The following is a 27,298-nucleotide window of genomic DNA, read 5'->3' as shown; positions in this document are numbered from 1 at the left end:
TGAGGCCTACAGAGCTGATGCTGATCATGTACTTCTATGGTTCATTCGCTCACTGATTTACCCAGTTCTACCTATGCACCGTTGCTGCTCCAGGCACTGTTGTAAGAGGTGGGATACAGCAATAAACAGCATAGACAGAGTTCCACCTCTCATGCTCCTATGGAGCTTCCACTATGGATGCAGCACAGTATGTGAAAGATGAAAGAGGAGGAAGAGAAGAAGGAGAAGAAGAAAAAATGTATTTATATAAACATATAAACAACTTAAAGTAGCGATAACTACTATGAATAAAAAGCAAAGTATCAAATTCTCAGACAACCATGTTGTATTGCATCACTTGGAAATATACTTTAAAACAACTTCAGCATAATATTTTCAGAATTATAAAAAAAGAAAACAACTTTCCCAGAGATAAGCTATATACATACTTATATAAGTAACTTTTTTTAACTTATTATTACCAGGATTAGTGTGATCCAACATTATTTTTAATTCTAGACTTGTGCTTAGGATGTACATCTTAGCTTTCAGCTTTCATTAGCCACGGGCTACATTTAAGTTTAGGATTATAGTATTACCTTAAGAAGAGCATTAGAATAAACCCAGTAAATGAGGATTCTAGAGATTCAAGAGATCATGAGATCATGAGCAAGTCTTTAATCCCTTTGTGTTGGTTTCCTTTAACTATCAAATGTGGATAAGCTTTTTCAAATAAAAATAAAGGAGTGTTTGAGAATTTCTATCCAATTCAACTCATAATGTATCAAGGATAGTGAAAAGTATGGGGTGCATTGAAGAAGAGTGCTAAATAATTTATCACGTGTTAAAAAAATGAAGCCTTACTCTATTCTAGAAGAAAGATAAGCCACTATAAAACTTAAGAATAGACTCAAAAGGAAGCATATGTTAGTGCATATACTAAGTAGTGTATTTGATCTCTCTGAGGTTCCCAGTAAGAAATGAGTATTTGTATAACAACAGTAGAAGTCATATTATTATTGTAATTTTATGTCAGAAAATTTACAATAAGCCCAAAACCCCAAATAAATAATATACATGAAATAAATGAAATCTTGGAAGTTAATGTCATCTCCCCCCTAAATTTCTGAGTGAAATGTGATCCAACTAATTAAAAATTTAGAGCATGGCTAAATCTTACAGGTGTTTTCAGAATGTGTTACTAGCCTTCTCCTTGTTTCCTCATTTGTTTCTCATTTTTTACTTTCTTCATTATCTCTTTTCAATACAAACAACCACACTAGTTACTAGACAGCTTGGTCAAGATAGAGTGTGCCCTGAAATTATTCATCATTGTACCAAAGTCATTGAGAACAGAGTGAATGGCTGTATAAGTTTTCTCCCTAGAAGCCATATAGTTATAAGAGAAAAGATAAAATGTCAAATTCTCTATGAACTTTTTTTTAAAAAACAAATTTTCATAAATCTTACAAGGTTGACTATTACACTAAAAATGCTCGTAATTTGACTTAAATATCAAGTTTTGGTGATGAATCCTTATATATATATTGTAGTTTTAGAACAAAGAGGTAAGATTTCCAGGGCTCACAATAGCTACATCAATTTTCCATTAAAAGCTTCAGAATTTAGCTGATCTCATTTAGTAATAACCTAATTAGTGTAGGTAAGGAAATAATAACATTCATTAATCTATTATCTTTTTTATATAAATTATATAATGAAATTCATTTACAGCCATAAGAATACAGGTTATAAATGACTCTGATAATGTGTTAGCACACTGAGAAAACCAATTTAACCTGTAAGTACATATTTTTTACTGAAATTGCTCAAAATCTATTCATCAAATTGTTCCATCTACATTCATTTCCTACCAGTAGGAAAAAGGGGGGTGGGGAGGGTAAAGGGAAAAGAAAAAAGAGAAGGGAGAGGAGAGAGGTAGGAAAGAAGGAATTTCTGGAGTTATAGTCCTGCCCCAAACTTTAAAGTTTAAAGTACTTCACATAAAATGGGAAGCATTTAGTAGTTGTCATATTAAATATAACCAATAACGGCTCTTGTCCCCAGTTTTAGTTAAGTGCTAAGAAATATAATTCATGATCGTTTTTCTGCTAAGAGCTCCAAAGAGCCATTTCCAAATGATCGTTCTCTTTAAAGTTTGGCTCAGTTCCTCTTATCTGCTTTATTTACATTTATATTTTGGGATAAGAATTTCGTGATACAAAATCCTCAATGTGCACTGAATGGTCTTTTGAATTCTCCCCAATAACAACTCACCTATGTCCAAAAAATAAAAAGGGCCACTTCAGTCCATATGCCACAATTCTTTTATCTTCACAAAACTAACTTTTTTTTGTAGTGAAGTCATAGGACTGCTGCTCCAATATAGGCTAAAATAACTCTTACTGCGTACTTCCTTAAATATTTTATCTTCTGTAGGAGTAGAGAGCAGAAAAGAAAGAAAAATATAAGCACTGTGAAATTCTAAGTAGAAAATGGGTGGATTTTGTTGTGGTTACTTTGTGTTGTTTGGTTCGTTTGACATTTAGTATATCCAGGAAAATGGAAGGTCTCTCCTCCAAGAGAACATCCTAAACAAGCAGCCACGGAGAACCTTTGACTCTATGAGCCCTGCAAGGAGAACAATTGCCAAGTGTTTATGTCTAAGCCAAAGGGGCCTATGCCAACATTCAAATTGTTTGAAATATGCATTATTCTAATATTCATTTAAAATATGCATTTTACTTCTTTAGATATCCACTTGTTTTCATTTATTTAAAAAAAAAATTCCCAAACCTTCTAATAATATGGAAGCTCCAGGATGCCATAACTCTCCTGTGGTTTGGACAATCCCTGGCATCCCACTATCTGCTCTCAGAGGAATCTGTAACCAAGTCTGAGATGCATAAACATAGGTGATGTTTTGGTTAAGATAGACTAACTTAACAGAAAAATTATTAAATGCATGGTATAATGAACCTTAAGAGGTATGCAGTCAAATCACAGTTTTAGGTAAGATTATATTTGGCATAAACATAGCAATCTTATCTTTCTGATTGAAAATCTTCAGAAGGGGATATGACATACCTTACTATGTTAATAATTATAGTAGTCAAGAAATTATTCAAATCCAAAAATCCTTTTTCTTAGTTACAAGTCATCTATTCCTATCCACCCCAGGTTTCAATGAAGGACAGCTATTAACTATGACTACAGCATCATTATCTCTTTTAATATTAAACACTAAAGGAAAGTACATTTTGTTAAGAAAAAGTTGATTTTTACTTGGAACTGTGCAAGACCTGTGAAATGATAATAGCTATAAAAATAGCAATAGACTTGAAACATCTTCAATATCTCTGCAAGCTCAGGGGGACAGAGAAACCAAGGCATTGTCCAAACCAAGGTCATGTGAAATTAAGAAAATAAAAAAGAGTCAATAGGAAGCCAATCCAGGACTTTCAGTCTTCTGTTCTTACTGCATGAATAGTCTCACTATCATTAAGGTTCTTTTCCATTCAGGTTAGACAGAGCCCTGTGGGATTCATTCCCCCTTGTGTGTGTTGCTTGGCTGAGCCATACATTTCTATTGGCCCTATTGATTAGGCATCTGCTTCCTCTGTGAAGATAGTTTGCTCTTGTGGAACCGTGTTTAGCAGCTGTTACAGTTCAGATGAGTGTTGACAGGATGAAAATTAAATTAACACCCAATAACATTTTAACACCTGGTCCAACAACTGCAATATCATTGAATTTCACCTTTTCAAAATTGCTTCGGGAGTTAATTCATCCTTACTTTGACTTTGACCTGAGGAGACATTCCTATAATTTTGCCACAAAAGACTCTCTCCTGACTGTTCATTTATAATTTCCATGAACCTCCCTCTGATCCATGTTCAGTGTCTGCATGGGCAGTCTTCGGAAAATATTCAGTAGAAATATCCTATTGGAAAATGTGCCATCCTCTCGATTATGGTGAAAGAGTGAGCACAGACAAAAACATTAACTGAAGAGGAAGTGTGTTTCACTGTAGCACAAGCCAGACTTACGGGCAAATAACCATCTTACCAGGGAAAATAAAGTTGGAAAGAATGCAGGTTTCACATACTTGTGATTTCTAAGTCTGGATTGGCTTGTGACTAATGTTGGAAGGAGAATGTAAGGCATTGTGTTGAAGCCAATGCATTCTGAAGTCTTGGTGCCTGGTTGAAAACTTCAACTCTCATGCTCCCTAAGCGTGTGACATTGTGTATGATACTTCAATCCCTAAGCCTCAGTACCTCATAAAATTGAACTAATAATAGTATCTATTTCACAGGATTGTTTCAATTGATTATACAATCCATGGAAAACTTCTAAAGTTATAGTGCCTGACAGAGCCTGACACGTAGTAAGTCCTAAGTCTTAGCTACCACTGTTATTTTACAGACTCCCCGAGCTGACAGGGAGCTTGGAAATCATTTAATCCAGTCCTCTCATTTCACTGTTAAGTAATCACAAGGAGGTTCAGTGATTTCTCAGGGATATATATCTACGTAGTCAGTGCTGAGAAACAAACCCAGTTTTCCTCATCAGAATCTTCATTTTCTTTTTATAAGACTGCCAACTTCTGAATAGACTATTTATTTAGAAAAGATTCTGTGCCCGTGCTGTGTAATTCATTTGCTTAAACTCCTTCTGTATTTCTTTTCCTCCTCTGGGAGAAGGAAGTGGTATTATTTGCTATTTGCCAGAGCTATTAAGAGGCATAGATAATAAAACTATCATGCTATCGTTTGCTGTTAAGAATTCCTATCAGATGCTAGATGTTCTGTCAAAGATAAATATAACACAGTACCTAATCTGCAGGAAGGGGAAAAATGTTATCACATCACTACATGAAAAATACAGTCCACTAACAATTGTTAGCAAATGATCATTCATTTTATGGATTTTCCAGGATCTTTACTTCTTTTCTTGTTTTTGCTGCCTTCAGTTTTATTGCTAATTATATTTGTATGTAAAGGGCATCTAGCAGAAGGGAGAATTGCATATTTTAATTTGGTTACTGTTGTACTTATTCACAATTTTTGGCAAATGTTTTGTATTTCTAGAGATTGATATTGCAAATTGTGATGAGATTTTAGGATTTACTATAAATTATATTTATGTGTCTATTTTTCCCACCTGCTTTTTCCTCCACCAAAGCAATTCAGACTCAAGAGTTTTTCTTCTCATTGTCCTATAATGGATTATCTACCCTCCACTTTTTTTTTCTTTTTATCCTAAATATATGGTAGTGATAACATAGGCACAATTTGCAAGATATAATTTGGGGGTCACGATTATTTTGCAAGTGATACTTTTTAAAAATCATTCTATTTTAATTCTTTTAAATAAAACATCTGAATCCTATATTGTTAAATTTGCAAAATTCAATGTAAGCATTAGTTTCTCAGAAAAAGGTATTTTGTAATATAGGTATAATTTTGTGGAAAAAGAATGACAGATGGGAGGAGGGTGTGAAGATTCTAAGTATTCTAACCTGCTAATATGAGAAAGGCAGTCTTCCAGAAGCATAAATCAAATGGTGGGAAGTATTGAATGTTTTTAAAATGTTATATAATTGCTTAATTTCCTCCCTCTCCTAAATGGTTCCCTGTGTGCCCTCAGGCAAATATTAGCCTTCATTACCCTAACTCTAGAAGGGATCTAATCACCCTGGGGAGAATATGCATATAATTTGAAATATATAAGCATTAAAGACATAATAATATGCTCAGCAACATATATCATTGATTCCTACTATATTTCCCAGATAAAGGTATATATATCCTGAGAGAGCTTCATTTTTTCACGAAAAATAATGACTGATAAAAGTAAAAAAAAAAAAAATATTTCTAGCCACCTGAGTATCTATCTACTACAGGAAGAATGATTACAAGACTCTCAAATTCTCATGGATACCATAGTGGTTTTTATCAACCATTTGCATAACTAATTGCTTAGCATATAAAAGTACTCCTACTAAAACTAATATATTCACACCATGGTCAGGATTAAGTGTTGTAAGAAAAATGAGAAAAGAGAATCTTTACAAATCTTTGAATGCTACTGGAATATGTTTGAGCATTCTTAAGAGGACTTAGCAGCAAGTGACACATCGCTTTTGAATATTTTAATTATTCTGCACTACAATAAGATGTGGTCATCTGGAAAAAAAATATTGTTTTCCTAGGAGAAGGAGAAGGAAGAAAAGAGTGGAATTGAAATCAGGAAACTTTCCCATCTATTTCATTGTCACTATATGGAGTTATTAAGTAATATTTCATAAAATCATAGAAGAGATCTTAATACTTCATTCTGTACACACCCATGCCTTCTGGAAGGAGACAGAAAAATCAGAAAAAGAGGAAAAACAATTATAGAGTCTTGGATCAAAAAAAAAAGCAGTTCTTCAGCCTTTGATACTGTTTAGAAGTATTCCTGACATGGAAAGTTTACACTACATTAAACGTTCATCACATTCATAAATGTTTGTCCAATTGTGTAGAGCATGATAATTTTGACAACCAGAGCAGGTAGAGATCCACCATGCCATTCCATCAAAGACATAATGATAATAAATTAATTCATTAAAACTCTGTAGAATCACAAAGCTAAAATTTATGTTAAGGATCATCTGATAGTAGCACTTCATTTTACCAATAAGATGACCATCACTGTAAAAAGTGGCAACAAGTCTTGCCCATGGCCATGTCGGTAGTCAGAAAAAGACCAAGAGGCAAACAGAGGGACATTACACTGCAGGCCTACATCCATTTTACTACACCAGGCTAATCGTCCAGCTTGCTTTATTATTTGCTATGAACACTTAAATGGCACAGAAACTCATAGGAATCTAAAAATTCTAGAACATTTACCTTACTTGCCAGAAAGAATGCAGGCTCTAAACTTCAAGAGCATGTGTCAGTTGTGGTACAAGAGAATTGACTTGTTTTGATATCTGCCAGCTTGCTCTTACAGGGCTCTCACCTGCTACCGGTGACTGCTCATAACTATATCCTAAGCAAGAAAATTTTGGAAGTGAAAGTTAAAATTTATGAATTTGGTACAAATATATATTAGCAGGAAAACTACATACATTTATATTCAGTAGGACAATTAAACAAGTTATTATTTCTTGCAGATATAAATAGCTACTGTATTAACTGTTCTGACATAAGCTATGGCCACTGTTGGAGCTTCTAAATCTGTGCTTTGGGTATTCTATAAGAAGGATAGGATTTGTAAACTCTGTTTAGATATTGTTTTGCCCCCATCTCAATAGACCTTTTAGATATTTCCCAGATTTTACTTTTAATATAAGACACCACTAAAAAAAGAAACAAACCAAAAACAAATAAGTTTTCCATGGTAACTGGAATTCAATTCACTCTACCACAGATCACCAAGAAAGCAAAAAAGATTCCATTTTCATGAGTGTTTAGGCTAAGAATACCAAGAATATAATGTCATGACTTGAGAACTCTGAGGTGAGAATGTTCTTTAAAGCAGTCGTGACCAATATACCTAATCAAGATGTCATGTTGCTGTAGCACATCATACCCACAATCATGTGAAACACAACCTGTAGCAGGAAAAAAAAAAAACAGAGGAAGACAGAGTCACTCTTTGGCTGATGTCTTATTCATTGTATCACCACCAAATGTTAAGTAAACAGGAAGGCAGATTTTCTCCTTAACCAGGAGGGAAAAGTTCTTTATCTAGAGATTTTGATTTAAAGTTTTGTTACCAAGTTAGGAAAAAAAACTGTACTCATATTTGCTTTCAGAGAGAAATCAAACTTAATACATTTATACAAATGTAGCCTTCCTAAGAAAATAGATATTGAAGACTTAGCCTCCTAGGAGTTCATAAACTCAGGATGAAGGAAAATTGTCTGTGGAATCAGTTTACACATTCAGAATAAGCTTCAAGATGAAGTAAGGAAGTAGGAGAAAAAAATAAATATAATCTATCTCTGAAATTGTATTAAGTTCAATAAAAACTTATAATGTTACCATCTAATAGAAAAATCTTACAAGCTAAAATATATTTGATTTATTTTAATCACTATATTCAAAATATATAATTTATAATATTTCCCATCTGAGCTATTGGTATTTTGTGGAAAGAATGACTTTCCAAATACTTGAAAAATAATTACATTCTGATTAAGCTCATAAGCATAATATGCTTATTATCAGAAAGATAACAGTTGAATGTGGGCTGGTAACTTGTTAGTGTTTACAGAAATAATACCAGTAAGGTCAGGTAGTCTCCATATTACAATCGAGGTCTGTTCCATATCCAAAACTCAAATGCATTTACTTACACACACATATAATAAATGTTGGTTAGGACTTTGGGTATATTTAACCCATAATGAAGGCTGACTTGTTTAAAACTAGCATGGAGGTGGAGAGGAGTAAGTATCAAAAGTTCAAAACACAATTTCATGGTTTCAATAAAAAGGGGGTTCCATCAGTCAGGGAGAATGCTCATAGATTTAGGAATTATTGATATTTATCTAGATGTTGACTCTCTTCTTGAAGCTCTCTGAGAAGTATATCTCTAACTTGTCTTCCATTATCATCTTATCTTAGGATCTACATGACTTTGTATCTAAAAATTCTTCTTGAAATAACTTTGTTTCACTAGATTTAATCAATTTCTCCCACTCCTATTGCTGGGGAGGTAGAAATCCCAGGTTCACCATTGTCAAAATAATTTGTAATTTTAATCTTTAAAGTCATTGCATTTGTTAAGCTCATCTGAGAAGCAGATAACAAGATGGGAGTAGACTTTCAAGAGCCTTGGGAAAACACTAGCAATGAATAAAGGGGAGGAAGAAGGATTAGGCAGAGAAACCCTTCAGACTGCAATGTGAATCTGACATGTGTAAAAGGAAAGGGCAGGAAAAAAGGATTGGGCAGGTAGAGTCACAGACGGCAGTGCAGCTCTAAGACAATCTCAGCCAGAAAGATAGGAGTTCTCAAGTCAAACCTGCCCTCTAGAGAAGTTCAATGTCCCATCAGAATATGCCATAACTGGTATTACTGCCATGCTCGATCTTGGCTGGGAGCATCATGGGTTAGCATGGCTTCATAATAAATGTGATAGTGGATCCAGAAGGCAGTGGCTAGATGTTTCTTTATGCTTCCAACAGCAGGGGGGTCTCACTGGTGCCTTTCTGTGACCACCTTGATAGTTTTGGGACTCCTCCTGCATCTCTAAAAAAATAGTATCATAGAATATGAAGGCACTTTGTAAATGCCCCAAAATGAGGCAAGAATCTATCTGTCTATCTATCTATATATGTGTCAATTTACCCTCCAATTGCAGATAAGAATTCCATCATAGAGATAGACATCTCAAATTGACACAATTGCCTTTTGCTAAACTCTGTAGTTGGATAAATACAGCTCCTTATTCATATGGAAAATAAAAAGAAAACTCACTTCTCCGTCCATAAGCATCTCCTTATTTTTCTCTTGATTGATCAAACGTTTCTTGGAATAAGTTTTTTCAGTAAGGGTAGCATAATTCTTCAGAATATGTATATCCAAGAATTCCTTTATATTGCCCTTGCAAATGCACAAAACTTTACTGAGAGGAGATAAGGGAATTGTAGCATAGTTAATGATGATGCTCCATTAACTGAGGTGAGTGAGGCACAATTGTCCTCCCTCACATAATTATTAATGGGCCAATGTAGGACCACAGCTGCTGCTAAGTATGAAGGGACATGGGGCTTGAGGGTAAGGAGCTCCAAAGTCGCTGAGGAACAACTGGAGAAATGAACATAATGACATAGAAACTGTAGTAGTTACTTGAAGTTGCTTTTTCATGCATCATTTTACTCTCTTATTTGTAGAGGTTAGAAAGCTAAAAATCATACAACTGAGACTCCTTTGGAAACTGAGTTTTTAAGTGTTAACTAGCTATATTCACACGGCATGTGAGGGCACTGGTGGAGTGTTTTGTGCCTCAGTAAGGATGAATAATCTGTTTCCTTATCAACCATCTGGATATATGGTAGCAGTAGTAGTAGCCATGAGAATAGCAGGGTTTTGTTTTGTTTTTTCCTGTCTTTATTGCAGCTATGATGTTATGATCTTAAAGCAAAAGTCCAATGGTAACTTGCTTACAATGCTTTTGTAAACACCCAATTCTCTGTAGAAAACGTCTTTCTGTGTAGTTTCAGTTTCCTAAATGGAAACCTGAACTGATACAACGATCATGATAGAGAATTGTGTGTTTGATACAGAGGTGAATGGACTGAGACCATAAGTGGAGGGCTATGGAACTTGCATCAAATGGAAGGGTGCCATGGAAGAGTCATGGTACTGTCTATCGGAGACTAAGGATCTTGCAAAGAAAAGCAACTTAGGTAGTAAATCCCAGGGGAAGGGAATTCCTGGTATGAAATACAGTAATGTTTAGAACTGTACTAGTGAATTTTGATGGGGATAGAGGAAGGAAGATTTCCAGGGACAATTTCCTAGTACTTAAAGATAATATCTTCTTGTATTGTAGATCACTTTGGAGTTTACAAAGTGGAACCATCTGAGCATTTCTCAGCTAATGCACTAGGCAAATCTGTGAGCTAAACATGAGAAATATTACTATCTTTATTTTTGTCGATAAGGAAACTGGGGCTCAAAGAGATTTTCAAAGCTGCCGAGTAGTAGAATCTGCATAAAAACTCTTTTGTTGTTGTTGTTCTCAGTACATTTTCTCCAGAACAATGCAACCTGTCCACATAATAATCTCTGCCACATGAGAGAAAAAGTTTTTAAATTAATGTTATTTTAACTCATAGGTAAAATACTTAAAATATTGTATAGAAATTAGAAGTAATTAGTAAATCTATAAAAATTTTTGTCTTCTATCAAAAAATATGAAAAGAACACACATTTCATTCATTTTTCAGTGTAACAGCTAAAACTTGCAACAGCAAGCCTAATAGTAACCTCATTTTTCATGTCTAATAGCATCCTCAGAGGTGTGGCATGCTTTTATTTCTCTCTTCTAAAGACACCACACTTCTTGCTCTCCCTTCTTTCATCAAGATAGCAAGTCTCTCCCTTCTTTCTCTCTATTGTCATCACCCACTGGTTCCTACTCTTGGTGGTCATACTGTCAATTCCACACTCATTTATAGGTTCATAGTTATTCAAATTATACATCACTGAGTATCATGTGGTATTACCATGTGGAAATTAAGCACATATGGAATGTGCATAGCACAAAGGTAATGTGTGTTATGAGATATATCAGCCTGAATGGGGTGGTATATTTCAAGGTGAGCAAGAGAATAGAAGCAAAAGACACAGGTGTGCAATTCATCTTAAAGCAGGCTATCTAGCATGGACAATCAAAAATTACAGCAAATTAATAAAATGTAACCAGAAGTAAATCCATATATTAATATTAGACTTTAATAAGGGAAATTTTCTGCAGGAAACAATTATTGCATTTTACATGTAGAATAACTTTATAAAAACAATTTTACTACCATTTAAATGAGCATCAAATATGTACCAAGGACTATACTAGGTGCTTCACATAAATTATCACATTTATGCTTCATGGTAAACATGTTACATTCTACTTCATAACTGTACATAGAGAAATATCTCAGAAAGTTGAAGAAATTGTAAGAGCATATGATTAACAAGTGATAGCACGAGTCTTGAAATCCAGTACCTCTGTGCATGTACAACTAAGCCGGAAAACCTCTCTAGGCCTGCAGTGGCAGAAGTTGTCATATATTACATTGAGCTAGGTCATATGGCATACTTTAAATCTACAACCCTCAGCAAATACTTTCTGAACTTCTCCTATGTTCAAACCTTCTAGAGCAGCGTGCTTTGGAGGATGAAATTAGTGAATTAGACACAGGTCCTTCTTTAAAGATACTGAAGTCTGGTAGGCAGAAAAGACTCATAATAACAATGATACAATAAGGAAAGGGAAGTAAGCCCTAAAAAAAAAAAAAAAATTCTTTGGAAGTCCATAGAATAAATTATTGTGTTTTGCTGATGAATCAGAATGACTCTATGGAATAGGTAGCATATCAGCCAGACCTAGAGAGATGGGTGAAATTTAGTTAGATAATATCAGTGTTGATAAGGCTGTGAAGAAATTAGAATCCTATGCACTACTGGTGGGCATGTAAATTGGTGTCGCTGCTTTGGAAAACAGTAAAGGAGTCCCTCAATGGATTAAATGTAGAGTTCCATATTGCCCTGCAATTCCACTCCTATGATAGAGCCAAGAGAAATAAAAACATATATACACACAAAAACATGTATACAAATGTTTATAGCAGCATTATTCATAATAGTCAAAAGATGGAAACAACCCAAATGTCCATCAATATACAAATGGATAAATAAATGTGGTATATCCATACATGGGCATATTATTTGACCATAAAAGGGAATGTAGTGTTGATGTATGCTACAACAGGAATGAACCTTGAAAACATTATGCTAAGTGAAAGAAGCCAGTCATAAAAGTCCACATATGAAATGGTTCTATTCATATGAAAGTCCATAATAGAAAAATCTGTACAGACAGTTGTTTAGAGCTTAGGAAGGAGATGGGGGTAAGGGTATGATAGCTAAAGGGAATTTTTTAAGGGTAATGGAACAGAGGAAAGGTCTCTCCATACACAAGAAACATCATGAGCCCACAAAAAAGATTTAGCTATTTGATTTGTTCTTGTCTTGCCCTATTGCTGCTTCTTTTTACAGGATATTGTTTTAACAAGACAGTGTTCATGTAGAACAATGTTACCCCTCCACAAACTGGCATTTTTCCTTACTTGTACCATTAAGGCATTAACCAAACTTAAAGACAACACGAAATCCTCTCTTAAGTTTTTCTTTCCATGTTTAAATTGCACTTATTTTCCTATTATTTATTTTTATTTATAGTTATGTGTTACAGTGTATTAATTTTCTATTACTGTGTAACAAATTACCACAAATTTGTTGAAGATGACATCTCTTTATTATCTTACAGTTCTGTGAGTCAAAAGTCTAGGCAAGCATGGCTGGGTTCTCTGTTCAGGGTCTCACAAGGCCAAAATCAAGGTATCAGCCAGGCTAGGCTCTTATCTGTAGGCTCTAGGGAAAGAATCCACTGTTAACTCACTCAGGTTGTTAGCAGAATTCAGTTGCTTGCCACTGTAGGAATGAGGTTTCATTTCCTTGTTGACTGGTGGCTGGAAGTTACCCTCAGTTCCAAAAGTCAATTGTTTGGTCCTTGCACATGGACCCTCCCATTTTTGAAGCCACCAACACAACAGTATATAACATCCTTCTTATGCTATGAGTCTCTCTGATTTTCTTTTTTGTTACTACTCAAAGAAAACTTTCTGTTCCTAAAGGGTTTATGTGATCAGGTTAGGCCCACCAGTATAATCTCACTTTTGATTAGCTCAAAGTCAACTGATCAGTAACTTTACATCCAAAAAATCGTTTTTTCAATGTAAAAATAGCATAATCAGAGTATGCTATCTCATTATGTTCAAAAACACAGATGTTAAGGTAGAAAATGTTGAGGGGGTCCATCTTAGAATTCGATCTGCTAAACCTGGTTAAGATGAAAAGATTTCTATGGACAAGTAAACTTCAGAAATACTAAGAAATGATAAGTAGCTTTCTTTTTTTCTACAAAATATCACTACATGTTTAACCAGTTTATGTACATTATGATTTTCCAAGAAAGGAATAATCTGTGCCAGTTTTTTTCAAATTGTATATCATAGGTCATTATATCACTTTAGTGTATAATGACCAGCACTGGTGATAGGAAAATTAACTTGAATAGAAAATATTAGAATCAATGTCACTAATCATCAGAGAAATTCAAATTAAAACCACAATAATGGGGGGGAAGAGGAGGCAAGGGCAATATATGTAACCTAAACATTTGTAGCCCCATAATATGTTGAAATAAAAAAAATAATAAAAAAAACCACAATGAGATATCACCTTACCCCCTGTTAGAATGGCTTTTTATCAAAAAGTCCAAAAACAGTAGATGCTGGCATGGATGCAGAGAGAAAGGAACACTTAAACACTGTAAACTAGTACAACCTCTATGGAAAATAGTATGGAGATGCCTCAAAGAGCTAAAAGTGGAATGACCATTTTATCCAGCAATCCCACTACTGAGTATTTACCCAAAGGAAAAAAAAAAAAGTAATTTTGTCATAAAGACACTTGCACTTGAATGTTTACTGCAGCACAATTCACAATCACAAAGATGTGGAATCAACCCAAGTGCCCATCCATTCATGAGTGGATTAATAAAATGCGGTATATGTACACCATGAAATACTACTCCACTATAAGAAAAAAAATGAATTAATACCTTTTGCAACAATCTGGATGGAACTGGAAACATCCTCCTAAATGAAGTATCACAAGAATGGAAAAACAAACACCACATGTACTAACTATTAAATTGAAACTAACCGATCAGCACTCATGTGCACAGATGGAAGTAAAAGTCAACGGAAATCATGCAGGTGTGAGGGGAATGGAGGGGAGGGTGAAATTATACCTAATGGGTACAATGTATATTATGTGGCTGATAGGCACACTTATAATTTTGACTCAAGCAGTACAAAAGCAATCCATGTAACCAGAACATTTGTACCCCTGCAATATTCTGAAATAAAAAAAGAATCAACCACAGAGCTTAAAGGTATTTTTATGAATGGTTTTTATTCATCATACATGCATGTGCTGTTTATGACGTGTCAGTCAGTGTTCTAAGGATTTAACCAAAGTCAATACATTTTATTTTAATAATAATCTTTATTTATAAAGAAACAGAGTCACAGAGAGCCTTGCCAAACACGCGATAGTTAGTGAACGGTAGATCCAGGCTAAGAATCCAGGCTCCACCTGCATTACTAGAATCTAACTAATTCAAGGCAATGCTCTTTTGTACCACACTAGTGCTAAAACTGTAACTTTTATTCCACTGGTTTTATGTCAAATACATTTGATAAGTAACCCTCCATGCAATGTTTCCCAAACATAGATTATTGTGAAATTCTCTGTTGAGTCCATTTATGGGGTTCATCACCTATCTTGGGAAACAATGCTTTAGAGATTCTTCTATAATATTTATGTGTATAGTATAATGACAAGGTATATCTTAGACATTCTTTTTCTAAATCAATACATTAATTTCAGTAATTTCAGTAAATTAAAAACCAAGTCTATATCTACAAGTATTGCAAAATATTTAAAAAATCTATTTAACTAACTCCTATTACAGATGCTCCTTGACTTACAATAGGATTATGTACCAATAAACCTATCTTAAATTGAAAACATCATTAAGTAGAAAATGTATTTAATACGCCTAACCTACTGAATATAACTCAGCCTAGCCTGCTCTAAAAGTTCTCAGGACACTTACATTAGCCTATAGTTGGGCAATGTGGTCTGGCAACACAATACACCAGAATATTGGCTGTTTACCCCCCTGATTGTGTGGCTGACTAAGCACTGAGGCTCACAGCCTCTGCCCAGCATAGAGAAAGAGTATCAATATTGAGGTAAAGAAAATCACACTTCCCAGATTCAATTATACTCACAGAAATGAGAGTAAGTGGTATTAAATCTATACCATAATATGTCAAGCAGCATATAGAACCAATGAACTAGATTACTTAGAGCAATATGGAAGAATCTTAAAAATATACTGTTGAGTTAAAAAAGTAGAAATGGAATAAAATCTAAAGCACAATATCATTTAGATAAAGAGAAAGGGCATACATACACACATACAGACAAATAAAAATGCCACTGTATTTTTTCTAAAAAATATTTAAAATATTAAAGGCACCACCAGCAGTGATTTACAAACTTTATCATGTGGACTGCCCACATGCTTCTTCCATGGAAACTTCCCAAATCCTTGCTCTCTCTTAGAAAACTATCTAGCTGACCTTTACTCCTGGGGAAACTCTGGCTATTTCCTCCCATCCCCACCTTCTGTCCTTGACCTGCATAGTCACCTCCATTGAATATTTAATTTGTTAATTAATTATAAAATTAGCTATTGTATCACTCTATGTAGCTGACATGTGTGCTCTTCAGAAAGTCTTCCAAGTAAAGCACAGGTCATATTATTTTGAATTTATTACCTATGATATAAGTGATCATTTCTTCTAGGAGTTAGGCATCACATCTCTGGTCAGGAAAGTGACTTTCTATGGTAATGTGGTTCTACAGGAATATCAATTCAAATTACACCTTTTGAAGCTTTTTTTTATGAACGTAACTTCTCATAAATATGATGTATATTCATAGATTTTGTTTTGGAGATTTTTTTTACTTCAGCATATTACGGGGGTACAAATGTTTAGGTTACATATATTACCTTTGTCCTGCTGGGCTAAAAAATAAAGGTATTTGTTAATCTTTCCCTGCTTATTTTATCAAGAGACAAATAGGATATTCATGAGAATTCACATCAAATGTCTGTATCTTTGCAAAGCATTTTTCATTAATAATAACTTAAGAATTTTCTGAATATATTTCTAGGAGTCACTTGTATAAACCATTACATGAAAATAGTTTAGCTAAAATAACCCAATTATGAAAGAGAATTTTTCAATCCCAAAAGCAAAGAAATAGCAGTCATGGCAACATTTATTATTTCTGTCATTCATTTACTACAATAATAATCAAAAACAGCACTTCAGATTCTTGCTATGCCAAGTTTTGATGAGATTACTCTATTTTTCTTGACAGAAGTCATATGAAAAAATTTTATTGAACTTATATCTAATAGAAAAATATAAAGAAAGCTGGAATTAGCCAATAAGGGTGACATTGGTCATTGAGATTGCTCACGTTTAGTAGTGAATCCTCATTTCAAGGTACAAAGTATTACTCACTGCAATGCAAAGAGTATAACTCTTCTTCAGCTTCCAGTTTAGGTCAGAAGTATGTAAGCTTCTTTCTACCATTTTTATTTAACATTAAGAAATATCTTCCAGTTGTTATTCAGAAAATGTAATTGTCTAAAAAAAAGTTTGAACAATAAATATTTGCTGACATTCACTTTGAGGAACAAATGGAAATAATAAATCTAAGAATACTTAAAATCCTAAAAGAGTATTTACTTCTCCATGCAGGCAGATGCGCAGTAGCTTCCCTTGCAGAAACTGAGTTGCCCATTGGTGGCCCTAGCCTCTACTATGCAGTGATAACTCACTATAATTCTGTATCCTTCACTAGATATGACAATATTCTCTCACATAACAAAAAAAGTTTATGGATAATACCATCGACAGCTGCATTTATTGAGTCAAATAAAGTCCTACAAACAATATTTCAAAACAAATACAATTTGGTACACTGGGAAATAGATGTGTCAAGTCTGCTGTCTTGTAAGACCTTGGATTAGTATCCATTTTGGTTGATAAGCTTCAGAAACAAATTATGTTTTCATCAATACTTTCCTTAATTAACTCTCGTACATTTTGTGCATCTATTCAAGTGGACTCTGCAGTGCTATCCTGTAAATTGACTGAAGAGAAGGACAATTGATTGAGACTAAGAGAGACAGGTTTCCTTGAGACAAAAGAATTTATAGACCAAGAAGTCAAAAAGGCCTAAAATATTGCAGACATTTTAGCACAGATTCAAATCAAAAGTTAGTAATCATTCAAAAAGAATTACTAGGATTCATCAAGGAATTTTTTTTGTGTATACTTCTAGAATTATTTGCAGCCAAATTTCTCTGAAGACTAGTCTACCCCAGCTTTCTCTTTTTCGTTTTCTTGGCACTTGCTCTTCATTCCTTTGTATTTCTGGCCACAGAATTTAAACTGTTCTCCTAAAGCTTAACAATAACTTAGTCATCAACTGAAATACATTTTCTTAAATCATCCTCATCCATGACCTTATAACTTCTCCTGGAGACTCTCCTCTGATCACGGCTGCCTGACTCAGCCCCTTTCTGATTCTTCTCTGACCTCTACAACTGTTTCTTCTCTGTCTTCTCTCCTGGCTTCTATTCCACAACCTACCTTCCAAGATATGTGTCCTCGTCCCTAATCCCCTATCTCCTTCTCTCTCATTATTGTTTTTCTCTGTTATCGCTCATTAAATTTCAAGGCTTTAAAGATTATTTCTCTATGGCCCACCCACAAGTCTACATCTGCTATGTTACTTCTTCAGCCTCATTTCTAACTACCTATTTGCTTAATCTACTTTGAGATCATAACAAAATCTCAAAGGCCATGTGCAAAAAGCTAAACTTCTTAGATTTCTGGTTAAAATGATTTCTCATATTTAATTCCCTGTTTCAGTTAGTGTCTTGATCCAATCATTCAAGCTTTAAACTTAAGAGTTTCATTGCTTTTTACTTCATAGACCTTGCCTGCTGCTGATATAGTCAGTTGAGAGGCCATATTTATTTTCCCGTTACAATATTTAACATTTATCTCATACATTCCCTTTCACTATCACTGCCATCATTACCTCCTGCCTGTTACACTGTGTTCTTAGATTCTTTTTCAACATTGGCATAAATAGCTCATATTTAATAAAATATTCTTTATTAAACCTTTTCAAATCTCTTCTTGATTCTGTTTTTTTCCCTTTAAACACATAACTTAAACAAGTTTATCTCTCTTAATTACCGAGGTCTTAAAGAAATGGATTTAAAACTTTTAAATGGAACTGTTTGTTATTTCAAGGGGAAATATTTAATCATGCAAAAATAGAAGTAGTTTAGGGTTAAAAATAGCTTCGTGGTAGGAGAGGCTTTATCATGCTATATCCAACTTTAAAGCCCTAGTCCCTACATTCATTAATTTATTCATTCTGTCAATCATTTAATCAGAAATATTTGTTGAGTACTTCCTTATGTGCCAGGCACTATTTTAGGCACTGGGTACATAGTAATGAACAGAATGAACAACCTGCCTGAATTAATGATGTTTGTGTTTTGGAGGTAGTGAGAGAGTAGATAAAAATAAATAAGGTAGAAGTTATTGACAAAACTCTGTGTGCCATCAAAGTCCAACATAAATAGGAGAGAGATGGAATCCAAAATGGCAGATGCCACAGGACCTAGAAAGACACCAGTCCCTTGGTAACAGCAGGAATCATATAGGCCACACATTGAATGACAGCCGTACTTCTTTTATTAAACATTACCCAATTTAATACAGTAGATCATGAGTGAAAGCAGTAGCAAGAGCTATAGAAACAGAGACTGTGGTTTAAATGCAAGCTTTATGCAATTGCACAGTGAAAGACTAGTCATTCTTAGCTGTTGGTATGAGTCTTGATACAAGAAAGTTACTATCCTAGAGAAAGCAGTAAAAAATTATCAACTAGTATAAGGCTACATTCTACTAGAATAACTTTTCCTTTGATCACACCTATCTGGTTATTCCGCCAATTCCTTAGTGAGTGTATGACTCAGGTTTCTCCAGAGAAAAAGAACCATTAGGAGATATATAGACATATAGATATATAATTTAATATAAGGAATTGGCTCATTGGACTATGGAGGCTGTCTCAAAATCTGAAGTCAACAAGCTGGAGACCCAGGAGAGCCAATGGTGTAGTTCCAGTTTCAAAGTCAGAAAAAAACCAGTGTTCTAGCTCAAAAGGAGGAGTTCCCCCTTACTCATAGGAGAGCTAGCCTTTTTATTCTAGTCAGGCCTTCAACTGCTTGGATTAGGCCTACCCACATTAGAGAGGGCAATCTGCTTTAATAAATCTACCCATTTAAATGCTAATCTTATCCAGAAGCAGCCTCACAGACATACCTAGAACAATGTTTGATGAGATATCTGGGCAACCAGTGGGCTAGTCAAGTTGACACACAAATTAACCATCACAGTGAAAAAGTATGAGTGACTACAAAAACTATACTATATTTCTCTCTTTCTCACCCCTCCATTTATCTATCTATCTATCTGTTTATCATTCTGACCAATACTATGGATTCAGATATAATCAATTAATGCTTTTATTGCCTTTGTAAACCATATATTAATAGAACACCTTTTGCCACTATTAATACTCGATAATGAGACAAATTAGACCACAACCTGCAATTGTCTAGAATGAGTAGAAGTAATTTCTTTTATATTGAATTTTAAGGCTACTTTTCTTAATAATTATTATGCTTTCTCATGTGCTATTTTATTTACTCCTTAACTCATTTTTTTGAAACTAAACTCAATCCTTTCAAATCTAACCCAGTCACTCTGTGTGCAGAGGCTTTCAATATTTCCCTACTGGCTACAGCATAGAGTCTATGTTATCTACGTAACATACTGCTAAACAATGATATACACTATTAACCAGTCAAGGTGAAATACTTGTATACTTGTTGTTCATTCATATATGGCTCATTCTATTCTTTTTTTCCATAACATAACTCCTGTTTCCCCAATTCTATGCATTGAAAATCCTTCCTACTCTTAGGACTGAATTCAAATGTTGCTTCATCCATGAAGTGTTCTCTATTCAAAATAATCTCTTTAATTTTACATTAAACAATTTCTATGTACTTTGAACATGTAGCATTCTGTCTTTGAATCAACCTCCAAATGTTGGAGACCCCAGTGAACCCTGTTCACTTCCCCTTCTTTATCTGCACTCACTTCTTTGGCAAGCTCATCCAACCTGATGGCCTTAAATACCATTTATTTCCCAAAGTCTCATAAGTTGATTTATTCTATCCAGTCTTCAGTTCAGTGTCCCAGATCTATGTTACCAAATGCCTACTTAATATCTCCTCCAGAATGTTGAATAAACTTTTCAAACATAACATGCCCAAAACTATAACTCCTGATCTTCCACCAAAAATTGATTAGTCTTGCAGTTACTCAGGCCAAAGACTTGAAGTAGTCTTTTACACATCTTTCTTTCCCTCACAAATTCCGTTCAGTCCATCAGGAAATCAATCCTTTTGGCCTTACCTTAAAACTTTATCCAGAATCAAACCACCTCTCAATAATTGTACTACTATCACCTGTTTTTATTCACTATTCTCTCCTTTTGTGGATTTTTGCAACATCCCTTAGCTACTCGCTAAGATTTTATTCTTACCATTTGTTATACAGCAGCCAATAGTCTACAAATGTCTACATGATGTCATTCTCACTACCTCTTTAACTTCATAGTTTATCCCTTTCTGCCTGGTTCATTCTACTCTAACTGCACTCATCCTCTTGATATTCCTCATTTTTACCAGGGAAACTTCCATCGTGGGCATTTCCAGTAACTGGTTTATCCACCTGGAATGTTCTTCAAGATATATTGATGAGTAACTTCTTACTTCTTCTCTTCTATCAAGTCTTTGCATAAATACCACCTTCTTCATGAAGCTTACTCTGACCTCCCTGTTTAAAAGTGCAACTCTCCCTACTCTACACTCTTGATCACCTATATCAGTTCCATTTTTTATCCATTGTATTTATTACCTTCTAATATGCTATATATTAATAATTTACTTATGTGTAATTTTTTCCTTCACTCTCCATGATGACATAAGACCTATAAGAGAAGGTATTTTAATGTTTTGATCGCAGATGTATCTCAAGTTCCTAGGTCAGTGTTCAATGAATCTTCTCCTTGTTAAGCTATTTTATATATTAAACTCCTTAGTGCAGTCATTTGTGTATATCTTATTTCCTTTCTCAATCTGTGGTCTCTATTAAATGAAGATCAGTGTCTGATTCATCTTTGTTAACCACATCTCCAGCCACAATGTTTAGCATCTTGCTTTACACATAACAGGTAAGTCTTAGTACTACTTTGGTACTAAGAATACAAACTCAAACAAGTTTAAATTTTTAAAAATAGGGTAAATTAATTTTTAGTGCACAAGTATTTCATTGAAATGAAATGAAATATTTCCAGATACTTCCCTTTCTACATTTAACAAACAACTAAAACCAGGAAACTGGAAAGCCATTGGGAAGTGAGACAAAGTCTCTTTTCTACCTCTCTGTGGAGGATGATAGTTGTTAATTTCTGGTTCTGTGCACATTTGCTTCATTTCTGTCTCTGCCTCTCTGTTTCTCCACCTGTTCTCTTCAATTCTCTTCAGTCCCCAATCCATCCCCATACAGTGTTTCATTACCTCTTGATATTTATGTAACAAAAGATGGCTATCCACAGCTTCCTAGTTTAACTCTTCCGCAAAAAATACTTGACCCATTTCAGTTTCAGGGGCATTGGCCTAGATAATAAAAGCCATACAAATTTAACTTGTCAAATTTTATTCAAGTTTTTTTCTGGCCATTTAAATGGCCCTCCCTATAAGCCCAAATCTCTTACTTCAGAAAACCTGCCTAGTTCAGCAGACTGCCAATGGAACAACCAAACTCACTCAAGCAATGTAAGAAATCTTGAGTAGGTTGAAGTATTCTTTCTGACTAATTAAATCGATTCCTTTGTCCCATTCATCATCCATTCTCTTTAAATAGCTATGCCAATTTGCTTTGTCTTACTATAAGATTTATAACCTTTTGTGTTTATAGTAGAAAATAAATGGAAAGATAAGGTGAAAAGAAAGCTTAAAGCACAACATGCAAAAAGTGTATCTGCCCCATTTTCACTTAGAAGAATGTAAGATCTTTAGGCAAGTTATCTTGAGTTATAGTCTTTCTCCTCTAAATGTTCATTTTCTTGTCATTACTTCTGGTTGTCAAAAAAATACCAGATCTCGGTTTCTACAAAATCCCTGAGGGAAGAAATTATTTAACAAAAACTACAACAAAAATTTAAGACAGAAATTTCACCTTTTTGATATTTTTCTTTTTCCTTTGCATTTACTTCTTCTAAATGTTTAACATCCTGTTTTACACATAAGAGATAAGTCCTGATACCATTTGGTACAAAGAATACAAACTCAAACTATCTTAAATTTTTAAAAATGGGGTGCACTGATTTTTAGTGTACAAATATTTCAGTTAAAATGAAATGTTTAAAATAATGTTTAACAACTGAAGACACCAGGAGAGAAAGCATATGATTAATACCACTACTCATCAGGGTTTGACCTATCTCACTGCCCTTCTCCACTCCATCCCACCCTGAGACAGTTTGGAAACAAGACTGTAAATTCTCAGACACTCCTCTCATTGAGAGATAGTATCCACAGCTCTTCCTCTTTACTCTGGGCAAGGTTGTAACTTCTTTGACCACTAGAATATGCTAAGTGACTTCCCAAACTAAGTCATAAAAAAAAAAAAAAAATCTGTTCAGCTTTAATCTTCTTTACTGCAACACTTTTGTCTGGAGCCCTGAAAAATCATGTAAAACTGCCAATCTGGAGTAGAGTTACATAGATCCGGCTATGAACATTCCTAACTATGTCCATTTTTTGGTCACTCAGTCTAGGTGCCAGAATGTGAGAGAAAAGAAAAAAAAAACATCTTGGAACCGTATCCTCTAGCTTAAACTGTTTCGGCCTTCAGTCCTTTAAATCACCTCTAGTAACTGAATGATTTCATAAACATAATAAAATGATTGTAGTTTTATAGTCTTAAATTTTAAGACTATACAGGAATAACCACATCTCAAAGCATTAGCTCTTTCTTTGGACTTCTGAACAATTTCTCCAACAAAACATTGATAGCCAGTTATGATTTGCAAAGGATCTAGTAAACTTTACAGTAAACTGTTACTAGGTGACAACCCAATATAAGCCTCGGAGCCTCCAGCTTCTTCATTATAAAATCAGGAGCATGTGCTATGTGAGTTCCTAGGTTCCTTTCACTTTGGGTCTTTTTGGCACTCATGAGATGTCCCTTAACTTAGAATAATGAAGCACCAATGGTGATACTTGGGGGGACATAAATCAATTTGCAGATATTTAGCTTAGAGTCTCTCAAATATGCCATTATGTTGTCATCTTCATCAATTTGTGCCAAGATTAACTCTAGTCTATAGACTGCTCAACATTTCTTGAGGGAGAAGTAGATATCTACATCTCTTCCTTAATTATTCTTAAATAAGGTGTGTGATTTCTTTGGATGAAAAATTCAGATACTTTTCTGCAATAATTCAGAGGAGCGGTTCTCTTAGGACCGTACTAACAACATTAATGGGTAGAATATTAGGCCAAATAATTTTGGTTATTTTCTCTGAAAGGCAAATAAAAATGTCTGGGAAGCTTCCTAAGGATCAGATTTCTTAAAGTAGTATTTTGCACTAATACATTCTTTTGTCCATCACTACAGATGTCAATATATTGCTGAATTTTTTTTCTTCCTTAAACAAGTAATTCTTACCCCTAGTTATTTGTTCATTTAATCAAGCATTAGCTATATAGCAGAAGAATTTCTTCTTAGATTTTCTTTCTCCCTTCTACTGGTAGACCACTGGCTCTTAGTAAGGGAACTGGTGAATTCAGGTCATTAGGGTCTGAATGAAAAGAGTGTAGCAGTTAACCAAGTTATATTAGCCATTAAAGCTTAACTGTGCTTTTCTGAAAATCCTGAGGTAACCCTCACACCACAGATTGCATCTGTTGTTCTTTTGAAAGTGCAGAATGACATTAGAATAACTATGAAATTATTTTTGACTGAGAATATATTGAAACTTATCATTATCCAACTCTGGTTCTTTGACTAAAATGTAAAACACTTTTACTGAAGCATTGAAGTTCTTATTAAGTAGCCCTAGCTTAGTCAAAGCGCGATTGTTGACCTTCTATGCTTAAAGCATGTGCTGTTCCATACAGATAGAGGCTTTTCTACCACACTCCTCTTGATGGTGCATAATAGAGTGGCATGTGCATATCAGGAGGAGAATAGACCTTAATTTGGAATATTAAGTGGCATAGGCACATGAAAAGCCTTCATTAAAATATTAAAAGTTTGCTAAACCCATAAGAGCTAAGAGATGTGTTCCTACGGGAGGAAAATTCCAACCTCAAGTTCCCTCCTTATCTCAATTTCTGACATTTGTTAATAAGAAAGAAGCTTAACTTAGAAAGCCACTTTTATCCTGTGGCTGCTAAAGTGCTACTCCACTACCAAAGGATTAGCTCACACTTTACTGTTTGCAGAACACAACAGAAGGGTATAATAAACAATCACTGTATCCCAAAACTACCAAACCACAGATTTAAGGCTCATTTTGTCATATTGAGCTAAATGGAGGGAAATGCATCCTAACTATAACAATTTTCACCATAATGTTAATAGATAGCCTAATCAAGATTCAGTATTACAGCTATGTTAATGAACAGTTGAATGCTTATATTTTCAACCAAAATTCAGGGAGCACTCACTATCTGAAAATATCTAGAAAACAATATTTTGAATTTCCAATTTTGACTTTTTAAAATATAAAACAATAAACTATCTAGAGACTAATTTTATATCAGCCATTAAATATAGTAATTTCTACATTAAAGAAGATGCAGTTTTCAAAAATCTAACTTTAAAAGAAATTTTTCTTTAAATACAGGTGCTTTCCCCACCCCTTAAAATTTAGTACCAAGAAGAAATTATTAGTAGAAACATAAGTATATAAGTACGGAGTATCAAAAAGTTGTAATATTTATATATACCTAACCTCTAGATATTGTTATTTTAATAATTTAAAAGTCATGTTACATCTTGGAATCTGCTGTAGTGATAATAAAGTTTCTAATACACAATTCAAGGACTACTTGTTTAACACATAAATCCGTTAAATGCTTTCTTCCTGCTGAGAATACTGTGATAGTGTCAGAAGGGTAAACATGGGGTGGACCAGCACGGACTGCTTCAGTAACAACTAGACTAGGCAGAACTTTGTGAATCTACAAAAATTAAATTAAAAAAGAGTAAAGAAATTGGAAACTAAGAAAATACCATGTGAAAATTAGTGTATTAGTTTGCTAGGGCTGCCATAAGAAAATACCACAGATTGGGGAGCTTAGGCAATAGAAATTTCTATTCTCAAAGTGTTGAAGAATAGAAGTCCAAGATGAAGATAACAGTAGGGATGGTTCCATTTTGAGGCCTTTCTCCTTGTCTTACAGATGGCCTCCTTTTCCTTGCGTCCTCAGATATTCCTTCCTCTGTTTATGCATATTCTTCTTGTGTGTCCAAATTTTCTCTTCTTTTTTTTATTTCAAATTATTAAAGGGGCACAAATGTTTTTGTTACATGGATATTTTTTATAATGCTTAAGTAGGGCCTTTTAGTGTGTCCATCAATATGTTCATTGAACTCTATAGGTAGGTTTTTACCCCTCCCTTCCTCCTACCTGCCCCCTTCTTGATTTCCTGTGACCTTTACATCTCTTTGTGCCTGTGTATGCCCATCAATTAGCTTCCAATTATTAGAGAGTACATGTGGTGTTTCTTTTTCTATTCTTGAGATACTTCACTTAGGATAATGGTTCCCAATTCCAACTGAGTTGGTGCAAAAGATAATATTTCATTCCTTTCTTTGGCTGAGTAGTATTCCATGGTATACATATACCACATTTTATTAATTCACCCATGAGCTGATGGGCACTTGGGTTGATTCCACGTCTTTTCAATTGTGAATTTTACTGTAATAAATATTTGAGCACAGGTGTCTTTTTGATAAAATGACTTCTTTTTCTTTAGATAAGTACTCAGTAGTAGGAAGCTAGGTCAAATGGTAGGTCTACTTTTAGTTCTTTGAGGAATCACCATACTGTTTTCCATACAGGTTGTACTAATTTGCAGTCCCACCAACAGCATATAAGTGTTCCTTTCTCTCTGCATCCATGCCAACATCTATTATTTTAGGACTTTTTAATAAAAGCCATTCTATCTAGGGTAAGGTGATATTTCATTGTGGTTTTAATTTGCATTTCCCTAATGATTAGTGATGTTGAGCATTTTTTCATATGTTTGTTGGCCATTTGTCTATTGCTTTTTGAAAAGCTTCTGTTTGTGTCTTTTGCCCACTTTTTAATGGGGTTGTTTTTTTTTTCCTTCCTTATTTGCTTGAGTTTTTTGTAGATTCTGGTTATTAGCCCTTTATCAGACATCTAGCTTGTGAATATTTTCTCCTATTCTCTAAGTTGTCTATTTGCTTTGTTGATTATTTCCTTAGCTGTTCAGAAGCTTTTTAATTTAATCAAGTCCCATTTATCTATTTTTGTTGTTGCTGTGATTGCCCTTGGGGTCTTTTTCATAAAATTCTTTACCTAGACTGATATCTAAAAAAGTTTTTCCAAAATTTTCTTCTAGAATTCTTATGGTTGCATGCCTTACATTTAAGTCTTTTATTCATCTTGAATTAATT

The sequence above is a fragment of the Eulemur rufifrons genome, chromosome 2 (assembly GCF_041146395.1).
Source record: "Eulemur rufifrons isolate Redbay chromosome 2, OSU_ERuf_1, whole genome shotgun sequence".
NCBI classification, from domain to species: Eukaryota; Metazoa; Chordata; class Mammalia; order Primates; family Lemuridae; genus Eulemur; species Eulemur rufifrons.
The sequence above is the reverse complement of the archived record's forward strand: the minus strand, read 5'-3'. Positions refer to the sequence as shown.